Source organism: Carya illinoinensis, chromosome 1, assembly GCF_018687715.1.
Source record: "Carya illinoinensis cultivar Pawnee chromosome 1, C.illinoinensisPawnee_v1, whole genome shotgun sequence".
NCBI classification, from domain to species: Eukaryota; Viridiplantae; Streptophyta; class Magnoliopsida; order Fagales; family Juglandaceae; genus Carya; species Carya illinoinensis.
This window is the reverse complement of record NC_056752.1, coordinates 35,386,751-35,402,763: the sequence shown is the minus strand read 5'-3', so window position 1 is coordinate 35,402,763 and position 16,013 is coordinate 35,386,751.

Sequence of the window (16,013 nt, the reverse complement as noted above, 5' to 3'; positions counted from 1 at the left end):
ATATGAATAACTTGAATTATTATAATAGTATCTTTTTCTAACAAAATTATTTTTATGAAAAGAATTTTGAATATTGGTCTTTGATATAGAAGGATTATAAAAGAAATTTTTATAAGATTTGTATTTTTGTTTTGGCATATATCCAAAGCCTACCTTGTCAAAAACATATCTTTGACTACCAAGAAATTTTTTAAAATTTCTTTTTTCATTCGTAAAGTTTTCAACAATATTTTCTAAATCAATTTTCTTCTTATTCAATTCAAGATTTTCATATTTCAAAACGATATTTTCTTTTCTTAAAATATCAATTTTGTTTGTCAAAGAATAATTTTTCTTTTTCAAAACAGTAAATTTGATATCCAATTTTTCAAATTCCTCATATACCTCTTCTAAAATATTTTGCAATTCTACATATGAAGGATCTTCAATATTATCAAGATTTGTTACTTCAATGTCATCTTTAGCCATAAGACAAAGATTTGTTGATTCTCCATTACTTGCTTTATTATCTGAGTTACTTGAATCATCATCCCATATAGTTTTCATGGCTTTCTTGCCATTGTTTCGATCTTTCTTGAGCAGAGGACAATCTGGCTTGATATGACCAGGCTTATTGCATTTATAACAAATTAAAGTGTCGTTTTTACCTGAATCTTTTTTGGAAGACTTTTTGAAGGATTTCCTCGGAGGAGTTTTATTTTTCTTTAAGAACCTCTGAATTCTTCTTGTTATCATCGCAACTTCTTCATCTTTGTCTTCATTTTCTCCATCTTCATCACTTTCGCTTTCATGAGAAACAGCTTTAAGTGTCAAGTTCTTCTTTGGCTTTCCTTCTTCTTCTCCTCTTTTCAATGTGTACTCATGGGTAATAAGTAACCCGATGAGTTCATTCACTTCGAGTTTCTTGAGGTCTCTAACTTCAAGAATCGCTGTCACTTTTGATTCCTAATGTTTTGGTAAAAAGTTGATAATTTTTCTTACTATCTCCACCTTGAAATAAATTTTGCCAAGAGCTGTCAAGCTATTTATGATGTTAGTAAAACGAGTGTACATACTAAAAATAGATTCATCATCATTCATCTTAAACATTTCATATTCATGAGTAAGAATATAAATTTTTGATTACTTGACTTGCGAAATTCCTTCATAAGTAACTTCCAAGTTATCCCAAATTTCTTTTGTCGTAGCGCAAGTCATTATTCTATTAAACTCATTTCCACTGAGAACATTAAATAATAAATTCATAATAGTTAAATTCAAAGTATAAAGTTTATCGTCTTCATGATCAAACTCTTCGTCTTCCTTTTTGACCTTTACTCCATCAACCATTTTTGTTGGAATATAAAATCTATTTACAATGCATTTCCAGGTTTCTCGACCTTGAACCTGAAGGAATATTCTCATTCTAATTTTTTAGAATGAGTAATTGTCTCTACAAAAGAGTGGAGGTCGAGTGCTAGATTGACCTTCACCAAATGAAACTGTAATGTTAGTCATAAGATCTTAACTCAAAAGATAGTTAAACTTATAACAGAGCAATTAGCTTTGATACCAATTGTTGCCTAGATGACTAATACAAGAGGGGGGTGAATTGGGTTATATTAAAAAAAATAACAATTATAAATCAAATATACAATATAAAATATAAACAAAATACGAAATAGCAATAAATATAAAGAGTAAGGGTAAGAGAGAAGCAAACTCAGTATGTTAACGAGGTTCAGCTCCACTACCTACGTCCTCTCCTCAAGATACCCATTGAAAATTCTCAAATTCATTATTCAACCTCCTTCAGGTGGAGATAGAAAACTATTACACCTTTAAACAACACCGCTACAAAGGATCTGTGTAGAACACCCTCTACACTTGCAATTACCTTACACGTGGTGATTCAACTATTTTCTGTGTAGAACACTTTCTACACGCACAAGGGTTATACACACCATTTTACTGATACAAGAGTTGATAGTGGGTAGGTTATCAGAAAACACTCATCAATGAGTGAAATAAGAACAATACAGCGCAAACTATATATCTCTCAAAATGAACAAGGATTAAGGCTCAATGTTTAGAAAAGAGAGAATGAAAGTTTTAAATGAATGTTGTATGCTCTAGATGTTGTGAATGTGAAACTATCAAATGATCTATTTATAGGCATATAAGACTTCATATTCAAATTTAAAAAGATTCACATGTCAAAGACAATATCATTCACTTTTTCAAAAAATTTAAATAAAAGGTTCTTCTTTTTCAATTGTCAAAGACAACATCATTCATTTTTCAAAAATTTCAAACCTAATCTTTTACTTTTGGCATATGACAAAATGAGCACACTTTACTTTTCAAAAAATTCAAACCTAATTTTTTACTTTTTGCATATGACAAAAGGAGCACACTTTACTTTTCAAAATTTTCAAATAAAATCATCTACCTTTTGCATAAGTAAAAAAAAATCAATCACTTTTAAAAATATTCAAATAAAATATGCACATATGAAAGATGACAATCAATCATTTTTAATATTTTCAAAGTTCAACCCTTTAATCAAGGCATGCACATGTGAAAGATGACAATCAATCATCTTTCAAAATTTTCAAATTTAATTTTTAAAAAATTCATGCACATGTGGAAAATGTATTTTAATACTTTATGATAAAATATTAATTTTGAGCATTAATCCTAATTTCAATTTTTTAAGAGATTTATAACATTACTTTATGATTTTAATGTAAACTAGTTCCCTTCTTTCTCATGCTTGTTTTCTTTATATGCTTGACTCTATTGTGTAGATAACTTGAGTTTGAGACTCCTTTATTCTTTAAATTTATTTGTTATCATCAAAATTTATGTATAGATGCATAATTACATAAATCTTAAAATCTTAGATTCAATAGCTACACATCGTGTCTGCAATGGATACGACCAAATAGTGGTTGCTGCGCAGACTTTTTGATATATAAATATTTGAATCTATTATTATTATTTTTAAAATAAAAACAAAGCTAGTAGGGATTAAGGCATGAGAGAGAAGTTAGGCTAAAAAGTAAAAACACGATAATAATTGTAGGTGGGTCTGACATCCTATATATATATATATATATATATATATGTATATATATGGGGTAATTTTAGGGATCTCGCTTATTCTTCCTGTTTTGAAGTCCCGCTTGACGTGTACATACCACTTGGCTTTTTTTGTTTTTTATTTTTTCCTCAACGCCTACTAGTCTTCCACCCCAACAAATACCCATTTCATCTTCCCTCCAAAATCACCCCCAACAAAGACCCATTTCGAGGACAATGAAGGGGAGGATGTGGTTTAACCGGTAGCCATCTTTATATGCAGGTGGTGCCCAACAGACTCCTACTGTGGTGCAGGTGATATCCAAAGTTTTCTCAAACTGAGTTTTAGTGTTTTCAAAAAGTAAACATTATATAGAATTTAATAATATTTTTTGGATTACCTGGATGTAGAGTATGCATTATCTGGATTGCAAATCTTACTTGTAATTAGCCAAGACCTATAGTTTGGAGGACGATGGAGGGGAGGATGTCAGGGGTTTGGAGGTTTAGATATACGAAAATGCTAGCTCCACCATGAAGGAGACGAAATGCAGACAACCATGATAGAGCAGGGTTTCCGAGAAATAACGTAGCGGTGTGGCTAGAAATAACGATGACGGATCATTGGTAGCTAGGCTAGTCGACGGTAGCGGTGGAAGACAACTTAGCTTGAGGGAGATTGATACGGCATGGCTGGGCGTAGGTGACAACAATGGAACTGCTTTGCTTCGGGTGAGCTAAAATAGAGTTGGTTTCATGTAGGTAGCAGCTAAACATGGGGCTGGATAGTGGTGAAGTTTGGTGGCTAACTCGATGGAGGAGATGCAGTTGAGAACCACAGCAAATAGAGTAACACTTGCTGGCTACGGAAGCTTAAAATGGAGGAGGCACGTAGCACTGCGACTCATCTGAAGGAGTAACTCAGAGACAAGCTGGGGAGGTTTCTCGGTGGTTCATCTGGGTTGGTACAGTGAAACTATAGTGCTTTGGTTTAAGCAAGGGTGAGGCAAAAAAAAGCGAGATGCCTAGTGGCCTTTACACGTCAAACGGGAACCCAAAACAGACTCCCTAACATTTTCCATATGTATATTTGCACACAAATTGACGTCTTACATGGTCATAATAGTTTTAAGAAGTCGAGATAAGTCCAGATGAATTAAATTTTTTATGAAAAGTAATAATTAATGAGTTGAGATAATGGAATAAATTTTGTAAAATTTATTTAAAATATATTTCATGTAAATATATTTATAAGAAACTAAAAAAAAAAATATAAATGAAAGAAATGTTAAAAGTGAAAGCAGTTTTAAATTTTACATATAAAGATATTTGAATTGAAATAAGGAAGATGTTAGTTTTTTAGAGGATTTGCCGAAATTTTTTACTTGCTTTTAAATGAATATGTAATTTTTTTATTTTTAAAAAATATTTAAATAGTTTAAAAAATGATAAAAGAAAAAGTGAAAAAAATAATTATACTACGGTAGAGGATTTCGATGGTATCCTCTGTGTACGTATCACGTCCCTTGAAATCAATTTAATGATTTGAGATTCAATTACTGAATTGAATTCAATTCAATCTAAATCACGAATGGCCTTAGCCGCCACTGCAACTACCTATTTATTAGTGTGGCTGTCATCAACAATAGTCAGTCTCCGCCTACGCCTACGGCCTTGCCCTTTCCATGATCAACAATGGCAGGGAGAACTAATGTTTTGAATACCGTACCGGATATCGTACCAGTCAAGATATTAGAACGAAATATTTCGGTACCGATATTGTTTCGTGTACCGTTTCGAGATAGTCGATATATAAATAAATTATATATATAAATATATATATATTAATTATATTTCAAAAGAATAATTTATATATAAATAAATTATACATAAATACATATATCTATATAAATTATAAATAGTTTAGTCTAAATTGGGGGTAAAAAAATAAATTTGTAGTTTGAAAAAATGAAAAAAAAAAAAAAACGAAACCGAAATACCGGCTGGTACGGGCCGGTACATAGGCCGGTACAGGCCGAAATCTCGGCCGGTACAGCCGACGGCCGGTATTTGAACCAGTACGAAATTACAGAATTTCTGTACTGGTCCAGTGGCCAGTACGAAATATACCGACTGTACCAGCCGGTACGGTACGATTTTAAAAACACTGGGGAGAACCCCAAATCCACAAATCTGTCCAACGAGGAAAAGAAACTTCAACTTGACAATATTTTTTTACCTCTACGAAATTTAAGTATAATTAACCTACAAAACAAATGGGAATTAATTTATTTGAGTAGTGGATACTTACGGATTTGACTCTGCCACACTCATCTATGTATATCCCTCTCTCTTTTACTTTCTATTCTCAACATCTTAGCACATAATATTAAAAAAAATATTTATAACCAATTATTTATGATAAAAATATTTATTTATAAAAAAAATATTTATTTTAATAAAAATAATTATTTTTATAGCAAACACCTGATAAAAATAAACATTTTTCTTAGAAAAATTTTATATACAACACCACCATTCCACTTTCATTTCTCTATATAAGATATATCACATTTACTATCATTAGATGATCTTTTTATCATTCAATAGTGATAAATATGTCATATTTTACATAATAAAATGAAAGTGAAATTGTAGTATAGTGTATAGCATTACTCTTCTTCGTATACTACAGTAGAGATCTTTTATAGACGAAGAGGCATTATGTTAAGGGCACGTGTTGATGTCGTATTTTGCAGCCCGAGTAGTTCCACATAAGCCCAACACTATAACCTACAATTAAGAAGAAATGAAAGCTTCAATGTAGTATGGGATATCTCCGATGCTAAAGTTAGTGGGTGATTCTCGACATTGCTATGAAGAATAATGGATCACAGTGTCTAGAAGAAGAATAAAAAAGAAGAAGTAGAAGACCCCCTTAGTGAGGGTAGGAGTATTTATACCTGGCTCAGGCTTAACCAACGAGAGGGATCGTGGGGTGTCAATTCGTACTAGGGTCAGACCTGCTGTCAGCCTCCCTACCAAGCAACAATGTGTCAGGGCATGGTCATGGCGACCACTAGTGCTCCAGGAAGCACATTGTTGCATGCCTGCCCTCAGGGTACGGCGTGGTCGCTGGCTATAGCGTGCCCACCTCCGTGTCCCATTTAATGCGACATGTCCTCAGTCAGGCGTGCCCCATTCCTTGGCATGTTCAGGCACCAGGGCTCTTGGATAAGGACTATTCTTGTCTCTGCGTGCAAAGACTTGTAGGCCAGTCTGGGTGTCAAGTGGTTCCCTATTGGCACGTGCTTTCTAGCTGCTCCTGCTATTGGGCTTCCTGGGCCAGTCTGGTCTAGCGTCTTCCTCGCCATTGGGCTCAAGGCCTTCTTGGGCTGGCTTTGTGGACTGGGCCCGTTAGGCCCAGCCTAGCCCCGAGAATAAGCCTTCTAACAGTACCCTACAAATATCTATCACAACATCGCCGAAATGTCATTCTTGGACACATACCCGGCGACCGTTTGCCTGGTCATTCAGGCTGGAGGGCTCTTAAGCTTCTAGCGCCTCGTCAACTTCTGATGGTTGGGCTCGATCTGACATCTCATCACACTCCGTGCTATGGATTGGTCAGTATTTTTCATGCATTCGTTACTGCCTTTATGTCTACGCTGACCTGCACCAGTTGGATTCCCCAAGGCCACCTATTAATCAGTGCGTGCGTCGCCGCAATTCCTGCTACCCCTCTGACTTCCCAATGGTTGATTTGACTAGTGGTGGTCTCCCACGTCCCGAGTCACACATTGGCTCATGCTCTCACGCACTCTACGTGGCCCCTCTCTCTTTGACAAAATCGCACCAGTTGGGTTCACGAATTGTGCCGCTCACAACATCAATGTTCAGAGATGCCTCGACTCTCATGCCCCTATCAGACACCCAACACTATATATGGTTTCCCCCTACTCTCCTTTCCACCATTGTTGCCCTCTTCTTCTCTGATTCCACTTTGTTTCTCCTTATTCACTCCTTGTTGCCTCCTTCCTTCTCTATTCCTCTAGCTTTCTCTTTCTGTCTTCTTCTTCCTCAAGATTTCTTTGAGTTCTCCATGGCCCCTGAATAGTTCTTCCGCTCCTAAGCCCCTGTACTTCACTGGGAAGAAATGGGAATCGTCTGTTTCACTGCCGACCTTCGAGTGATTCGGGAAAAGTACAACATTCCTGCTTCAATGGTTCTAGAGGTTCCCAGAGAGGGAGAGCCTGCCATGGATATTGATGGAATGAAGTCCCGTGTGGCCCTGTACCCCCTAATGTTCACAAAGTCGTTTTACGCCTATAGTTGTAATTTAAACACAATTGAAACCACGGCATTGTTTCAATATTATATCATCTTCTTCATTCCCTTCTTTTTCCCCGCGATTCACTTCTCAGTTTTCTCTCTCTCTCTCTCTCTCTCTCTCTCTCTCTCTCTCTCTCTCTCTCTCTCTCTCTCTCTCTCTCTCTCTCTCTCCCCCCCCCCCCCCCCCCTCCGCAACACGCTCTCAGGCGAAGCTCGCAGCTAGGGAAACCGAGAACCGCCGAAGTCGATACTGCCTATTTTCCTCCTCCCCATCGACTGATTACGATGGGTTACTTATCCTTCTTTTCAGACATCGGTCAGCGTCAATTTTGCCTAAAAACCGCACCCAAGGCATCAGTTTTCACCCTTAAGTATATTTGGTAGTCACCCAAACATTGTCCTAATTTAAATATATGTGTTTTTTTAAGTAATATCTATTATAAAAAAAATTAATTTTTACATATAAACTTTAAATTTTAATAATATTTTTCTAAAAAAAATGTAAACTGCATACTCTTTCAATGTAGAAGTCATTTTTCATGTCCAAATCTGTATTACATATCTGCCATGTATATAATATTTATGAGTTTATTTGGATTTAAAAAGTGTTTCATCTTATTATTACAAATTTTTTTAATTTTTACATAAAATATAATACATAATTTAACTTTTTCAAATCTCAAAATAATAATAATAATATTATTAAAAAGTAGTATTTTATTAATATTTTACTTAATTTTTAATTTTTTTAAATCACCTCGTCTAATCATTTTTTAGACTGTCTTAAAAATGTGGACAAAAAGAATTTAGAATTTTTTTTTTAAAAAAAGTGGGGGTTACTTAAAAACAGTTTTAAAAGTATACCTTAATTGGAAAGCAATGACTAGTTTTAGCAGACTTAAACAAAAGTAGCTAATTGATTGATTAAGACTTAGGGGATTTTAATAACCCCACTCTCATAATAATAATGACTACATGCAAATGCCTCAAACGGTCAACTTCATATTTACTTTAAATTAGTATGTCATCGAAGAATACCAATATAAACTTTCTCACATGGGGTTTGAACACCTCTTTTATCAAGCTTTAAAATATGGAGGGGGTATTAGTTAGCTCAAATGGCATCAGTAAAAATTCATAATGACCCTCGTAGGTGGTCCTAAATGTTGGTTTGTGTATGTCTAAGGGTTTTACTCTAATTTGGTGGTAACTAGATATGAGATCCAACATAGAAGAACCCTTAACTCCATGCAACTCATCTATAACTCTTCCACTACGGGTATGAGAAATTTGTCCTTAGTTATGACTACATTAAAGTCCCGATAGTCTACACATAACACCATGATCCATCCGCCTTTCTAACCAAAAAACTAGGGAAGTGTAGGTGCTTTGACTGGGCCTTATCACTCCTGAATGCAATAGCTTTTGCACTATTTTTTTGATCTCACTTTTTTGGAAATATGGATAATGGTAAAGTCGCATAGAAATGGATTTTGTGTTAGAGTTTGGCAAACACTCCTGGGTACTGTTGAAGTAAAATTTAAATGGCCGCTAGAGTGTGGCAATTTTGTTCTCCAATCTGGGTGTTTTCACTCTTCAGGACATGTAAGGTTGTTTCCCTCTTCTCTAATTTATTAAACGTGTTTAACGAGCCTTCCTCTATCAGTTTGGTGGCTGCCAAACCATGCATCTGCACTATTTTCCTCTTTACAAAAAATTTCATTGTTAGTTTTTGGAGTGTTTGCCAAACTCCCACAAAATAGTTCCTAACTCTTGTAGCCAATGGATCCTGAGCACTATATCACAGCCTGCCAACACTAGCACATGCACTTCTATTGTAAAAATGGTACCTTGAATTTTAACACACACTCCCTTACACTTTCCTCCACTTGGGAGCACTTCTCCACTGGCCCTCTTCCCTTTAACCCTTTCCCCCTGATTAATGGGTAATTTAACTCGATTTAACACAGCTGGGTCCAAAAAGTTGTGAGTGGACCCAGTGTTTATAAGGATTGTTACCCATTGAGGTCCAATCTTCCCCATCATACGCATGATCTTTGGGTTTTGGGATCCTATTAAGGCATGGAGGGATATTTCTGGGTTTATTGGGCTGTTTGGTTCCATTTTGGATATCCTTGGTTCATCACTCTCAACAATCAGTTCTTCACTAATCCCTTCATTTTCTGATTCAAATAGAACCTTTTCTAGTAGGTAAAACTTGGGATTTTGGCATCTATGCCTTGATGTCCACTTCGAGTCATAGTAATAGCATAGCTCCTTGTCCCTCATTTCCTTCATCTGGGTCTAGTTTATTTTGTGTATCTGTAGGTTTGGTTTAGGAATGGTTTTTAAGGGTTCACTTCTGGGTAGGCTAGGTTTTTTAAGTATACCCAGATCAGGTGAGTATACACGGCCAGATCTGTTATGTTTCTTGGACAGGTTCAAATTTTCTTCTTGTGTTTTAGCTAAACTATAGGCGTAGTAAAACTTGGTGGGTTAAACATTCTCACAAGTAATCTGATCTCATCCTTCAGACCACTAAGAAAAAAACTTGGTTTATACTGATCTGATAAACCCCTCATTCTATTTGGTAGAGATTCAAATTTGTTTTTATATTCTTCTACTGTGCCACATTGTCTCAAACAAGTCAAAGACTCCATCGGGTCATCATAGCCACTTGGGCCAAATCTGGCTAGTAATGCTCTAGTAAGAGAATCTCAATCACCTATTTGCCTTGACTCTTCCAATCCTTGAATTAAGTTACGACTTTACCATCCATATGAAATGAACTAACTTGACTTTGTGTTGAGGCAGAGTGTTATGGAAAGCTAAAAAATGTTGTATCTTGTAGATCCACCCAATTGGATCTTCTCCATGGAAAGTATGAAAATCAAGACGCACAATCCTTGCCTGCACATCACCAACAGCCCTCGGGTTCCCTTCCTCTTCGTTGGAGTGTAGTCTAGACGATGACCCTCTAGAGCTTTGATTGTGACTTCTCCTCAACTCACCCGTTATCATTATCAACTACGACAAATTGTATCAATTTACCTTTTTAAAACTAACATTTCAATCCCTAGGGCTTTTATACTAAGTATCTGTTGTCTTTTTTAGGGCATTCAGCACATCTTGTAATCCCTTGAACCTAGTGCCTTCTACAATGGTTTGTAAAATGATCCTCCAGAATACCACAGAACCATTCTCTTATACTACTTTTGTAATACACCAGATAAATCTTAGTAGATTAAGATTTTGCTTTCTTTGAGGGGAGCTCCTCCAAAATTGAGAGAATGGATACATAGAGAGAGATTTTTTTTTTATGATAAGTAAATAGAGAGAGAAATTAGGAAAAGACAAGAAAATTACAATTGTCATTCAAGATATCTCAACCAAGGACAATGCTAGTCAGCATAAAATAATAATAATATTAAAATTAAAATTTTATTTAATTTTTAACTTTTAATTTAATTTTTAAAATATTTTCATCTCATCGTAACGAGCATTGTATAATAAAACATTTTTATACAGTTTTTTTATTAATATTTTTAACTTTTGTAATAATTAAGTTGTGAACTAATTGTTGGTGAGACCATGATTATTCTCCTTAAAAACCATTTCAAAAGTATGCCTTTATTGGCAGGCAACGACGAGCTTTAGCAAACTTAAAGAAAAGTGACTCGTTGATTGATTAGACTTGAGGATTGAAATGAACCCACTCTCATTAAATTACAGCGGAAGAATGGACTGCAACCAGGATTAGGATATGATATCATTTATCCATTCAATTTTATTCATCTTCTGTTCGATCATTTAAAATTTTTATTTTAAATATAAAATTTTTATTTCATAATTATAATTTTTTTAAATTTTTATATAAAATATAATTAATAATTTAATTTTAAAATAATAATAATATTAAAATTTAAAATTTAAAATTCTTATACGAAAAATATAAGCAGTGAGAAACCCAATCCCCAGGGACCAGGGCCAGGGCAGGCACAGAAAGAGAGATAATCGAATTCGCGTGAATTACACTTTCCTACTCAACGGCGGTGGGGTTCCCCAAGTCTCTAAACTTTCCTAAGAAATCAAAATGCGCTTTCCACGTGGCCACTCGAGGAAGGTATCCAATGTTTTAGCCGTCTTAATCAACTCTTCTCGTCTCTTTGTATGGACCGCCTTATCACGATATTCTCGTTTGTTTCTCGTCTCTCTCCGCCTTTTTATTTTCTGGTTAAATTAAAAAAAAGTTCATTTTTATTAACCTTTTAATACAAACATGGTTTTATAATCCAAAATAATTCTCATCTCCCTAACTTCCTTGGTATCTAAGACTCCGTTTGGATAATAAAATTATTTTTTATATTATTTTATAATTATAAATATTTTAAATTTTTATATAAAATATAATAAAAATTTTAATTTTTTCCAATATAAAAATTATAATAATATTAAAAAATAATATTCTAACAATAATTTATTCAACTTTTAACTTTTATCTAAAATTATCCAATCTTATTTTATATCACTGTTCAAATTATCTCAAAAATAATTTTTCAAAACCCTCAAAAATAGGGTTAAGTGCAAAATAGTCTAGCTTTTGAGTCTTGTTTTTTTAAAGGCTCATTCAAATTTTCAACTTACATCTTGGATTTAGGAAATTTATTAATTAGATTATTCCATCAATATGTAGTCAAATAAGGTAAGAAGAAGCTTGTCTTGTGCCACAAAGTCAAATGGCACCCAATAAGATTAAGAACAAGTGTTAATAAAATAAAATAAAAAATAACATGTTGGCTTAAAAACAATTAAAAATTAAAAATAATAATATAAGAAGGAGAATAATGTAACACATTTTAAGGGGAGGGGACAGGAGAGGAGAGACCCATCAACCCCAATCTCACTCTTATACAGGGTGGCCACTATTTTTCAATGTGCCCTATGAAGATGATTTATGGGCCTACTAATAGCCTTAAAGTCTAGCATTAGCATTGGGATAGCTAAAGTTTTAAGTAAATTTGAAATAAAATGTCATAATTTATTTTTTGTCTATCTATACTAATTTTATATCTCCATTGAATTAGTTATATCATTGGCTATAATAATAAAATATTATTATTTTAATAAAATTGAATTTTTTTATATACACATGAATCTTTTATATTTTTTGACCTAGTTTTTTCTTTTACTTTTCATTATTCCCAATAATCTACACATTAAAATATATAAAACCTAGAGAGGGAGAGAGTTTGAGTGTGGGGAAAAGAGATGAGAGAGAAAATAACATAAATTAATCAATTAGAGTGCGACAGTAACCATACATATTTGAAGACTTATTGTAGCATTTAAGGTAAGCATTTGCCACTTCCAATACAAACAATTTTAAAGAATCATTAACCAAATTTTAGATTACAAAGACATTTGGTCAATGCCATTGCTCTCAAGGGAGAGGGTATTTCCCTCCACTATTTCCATCATTTGCTAAGACTGATGGATTATTAGTTTTCAAGCTTACATGGATATTTTTGTTTATTATATAAATGATATTTAAGTACCGTTTAGATTTAGAGTTGATCTCAATTTATCTTATCTAATTATTATAATTTTTTTTAAATTTTCACATAAAATATAATAAATAATTCAATTTTTTCAAATCTTAAAACAATAATAATATTTAAAAAATAATATTTTAATAATATTTTATTCAACTTTCAATTTTTATCTCAACTCACTTTTTAAATGGTACCTTAATATAAAATAAATAAGATTCTCTAGGTTATGTTTGTTAGTTTTATTTTTTCTCTAAATAAACTGATAATCATAAGAGTAATGTTACTTATCATTCTAATTTTCATTATTCTCTCATCATCTCATGATGTGGTATTTAATAATTGAAAATTATTTATTATATTTCATTTGTAAATCTATCATCTAATACTACGTTTTGAGATGATAAGAAAATGAATGATGAATATATTTTTTCTGATCATAATCTCCCCTTAAGCCTCGCAAGTCACAATGCTAACAAGGCACATAATTCGAATGGAAAAATCTAATTGCAAGTATAACTGTACACCAATATGTGTATCAATCTAATGTGATTGGTCAAAAAATATATTTATTGAAAATAATATTAATTTAAATTTTAAATATAAATAAATTAGTATTAGTACGCAGATTAATACACAATTTTGCTTGTACGTAGCAAAACTCAATCCGAATTGTGCATGCCTTACCATTATGATTCATTGGTTTATTGTTGCTCTCATTTTTATGTATTGGACACATCCAATTCATAAGCTCTATTGCCGAGATAATTTTTGGTCACCCAAGACCATTTTGTGCATGTCCTCCTTCATCTTCTAATTACACACTCAAAAACACTATACTTAATGATCAAAGTAGTGAATGTCTCCTATGCCGAAGTTGATGGTGATCTTATTGTGGTTTATTTGAAGAGTTCAAAGAGTTTTTCATCTTACTATGGGATATTTATAGCATATTGATAATGTCTTATGCGGGAAACTTCCTTCTTTCTGACCCAACTAGAGAAATATTTTCTACATGTCATTTTGTTAGATGCATTTAAAGATAGACGTGAGCTGGGTTTCATGATTATTTTTGTCAGACGAGTAAGTATGATAGATAATCCGAGGGCGACAACCAAGTATGAGTGTTTCATTGCTCTTGTGCCATTTAACTCTATGATCTTCTCCTAAGGTACACTCAACAACACATAAATTTATATGATTGAGATGCATCTAGAAAATGGAATGCCAATTTAATGTGATTCCTTTTTCTTCTTTTTAATAATCAAGCTCGAAAGAAAGGCATTATCCTATGGTGGAGTAAAGCATAGCAAAGAAGCAAGAACCAAGCATTTTCCTTTTAACAAGTGCTCCATGCATGCAACAAGAAACTCTTCCATTAAATTCAAAATGATAGTCATTTATTTAAAGTCAAAGATGCAAAAACACTGTCACAATCGAACAGGGAAGTGGAGTATTAATGGTAGATCGTATAATTCCTTAAATGACCAAAAGATGAAGAAGGTCATCATTGAAGATATGACACAAACTAGCTAAAGAGCATTACCAATTCCAAGATAAAAAGCAGCCAAACACTTCTCTTCTTCTCTTTCTCAGCAATTTTAAAACAAATCTTGATTATCAATAAAAATATTAAATCAAGACTATCTCAAAAAATTTAGATACAAAAAATATTTAAACTCATTTTATATTATCTTTATTATTTTTTTAAAATTTTTATATAAAATATAAAAAATAGTTCATTTCTTTAATTTTAAAATAATATTATAATAATATTTTATTTAATTTTTAACTTCCATTTTATTTCAACTGACTGTCAAACTTTCCAAATCTGAACAACGCTCTTCCATTTCATTTTGATAAAAGCAACACTCGTAGAGTGAGAATGGCCAACCTCCCCCTTCCCTCTTTTCTCCTTTCTTTTTCTTTCTTTCGTTTATTTTGTAAGAAGTAGGAAGCTATATCCATTCTCCTCACCAAACCTAAATAAATTTATATTTTTTTAATAAAAATTCTTAACTTCAATTCAAACATATTTAGAATTCATAAAATTCTTTTATTTTTCTAATTTCCCTAAGTTTTTCACTTGTTTAGATTTCATAAAATTATTCTATTTTCATTTCCCTCTGATCATTTGCTTAGATTTTAGTAAATAATTAAAAAATAAAATAAATAAAAAATAACTTTTATAAATACCCAAAAAACCCTAAAAAGTAAAAATATATATTTAAAAAACTTTATAAATCTACTCGCCCACTCTTCACCAACCCAAGTATAAATAATTTATTATTAATTTTCATTCAAAGAGCTTTCAAAGTTTTCACAGAGCTTCATAAAAATAAATAGTTTCAAAACTATTCTATTGTAATGGGTTTTTTAAGGCTCTTCCTCATTTTCTTCTCTATTTTTAAATGAATAATACTACATATAATTATAGAGTGTATAAACGCTGCACAATTATTTTGAAAAAATAGTAAGGTCAACAATTAAAAAAGTTAATTTTTTTTTTCATGTAAGCCATGTATTAATTCATTTTTTTCAAAAAAACTGCACGGTATTTACACAACCACAACTGCAAATATTATTTTTTTTTAAATTACAAGTTTGTTTAGAAAAAAAGAAAAAATGGATAGAGTCGTGTTGTACCCCTCTAAGGTATTTTTCGATAAATTCTTTGGAGAATGTCAAAAAGTGTATAATATATTTTAATATTTTTAAAAAAATTTATAATATTATTAAAAAATATTTACTTAATTACTAAATAAATAAAAAAATTGTCAATAGACACTCTTGAGGACCCAAGCATTTCTCAAATAGATATTTATTTAATTACGGGATTTGATAAAAATGGATAAGTGCGAAGCTCTTTCACAAAAGATTTGATTTTTCATACTCTGTAACGAGTAATCAGCTACCAATTCAAGGAAATGTAAAAATAAATAAAAAGAAAATACTGGGAAGAGACGATAAGGATAGCTACCAATTAAAAAAATAAAAATATTATTTATAATTGATTTATTAAAAAAAAAAAGAAAAAAGTAAGAGAAATTGGAGGTCCAGTGACCCTGA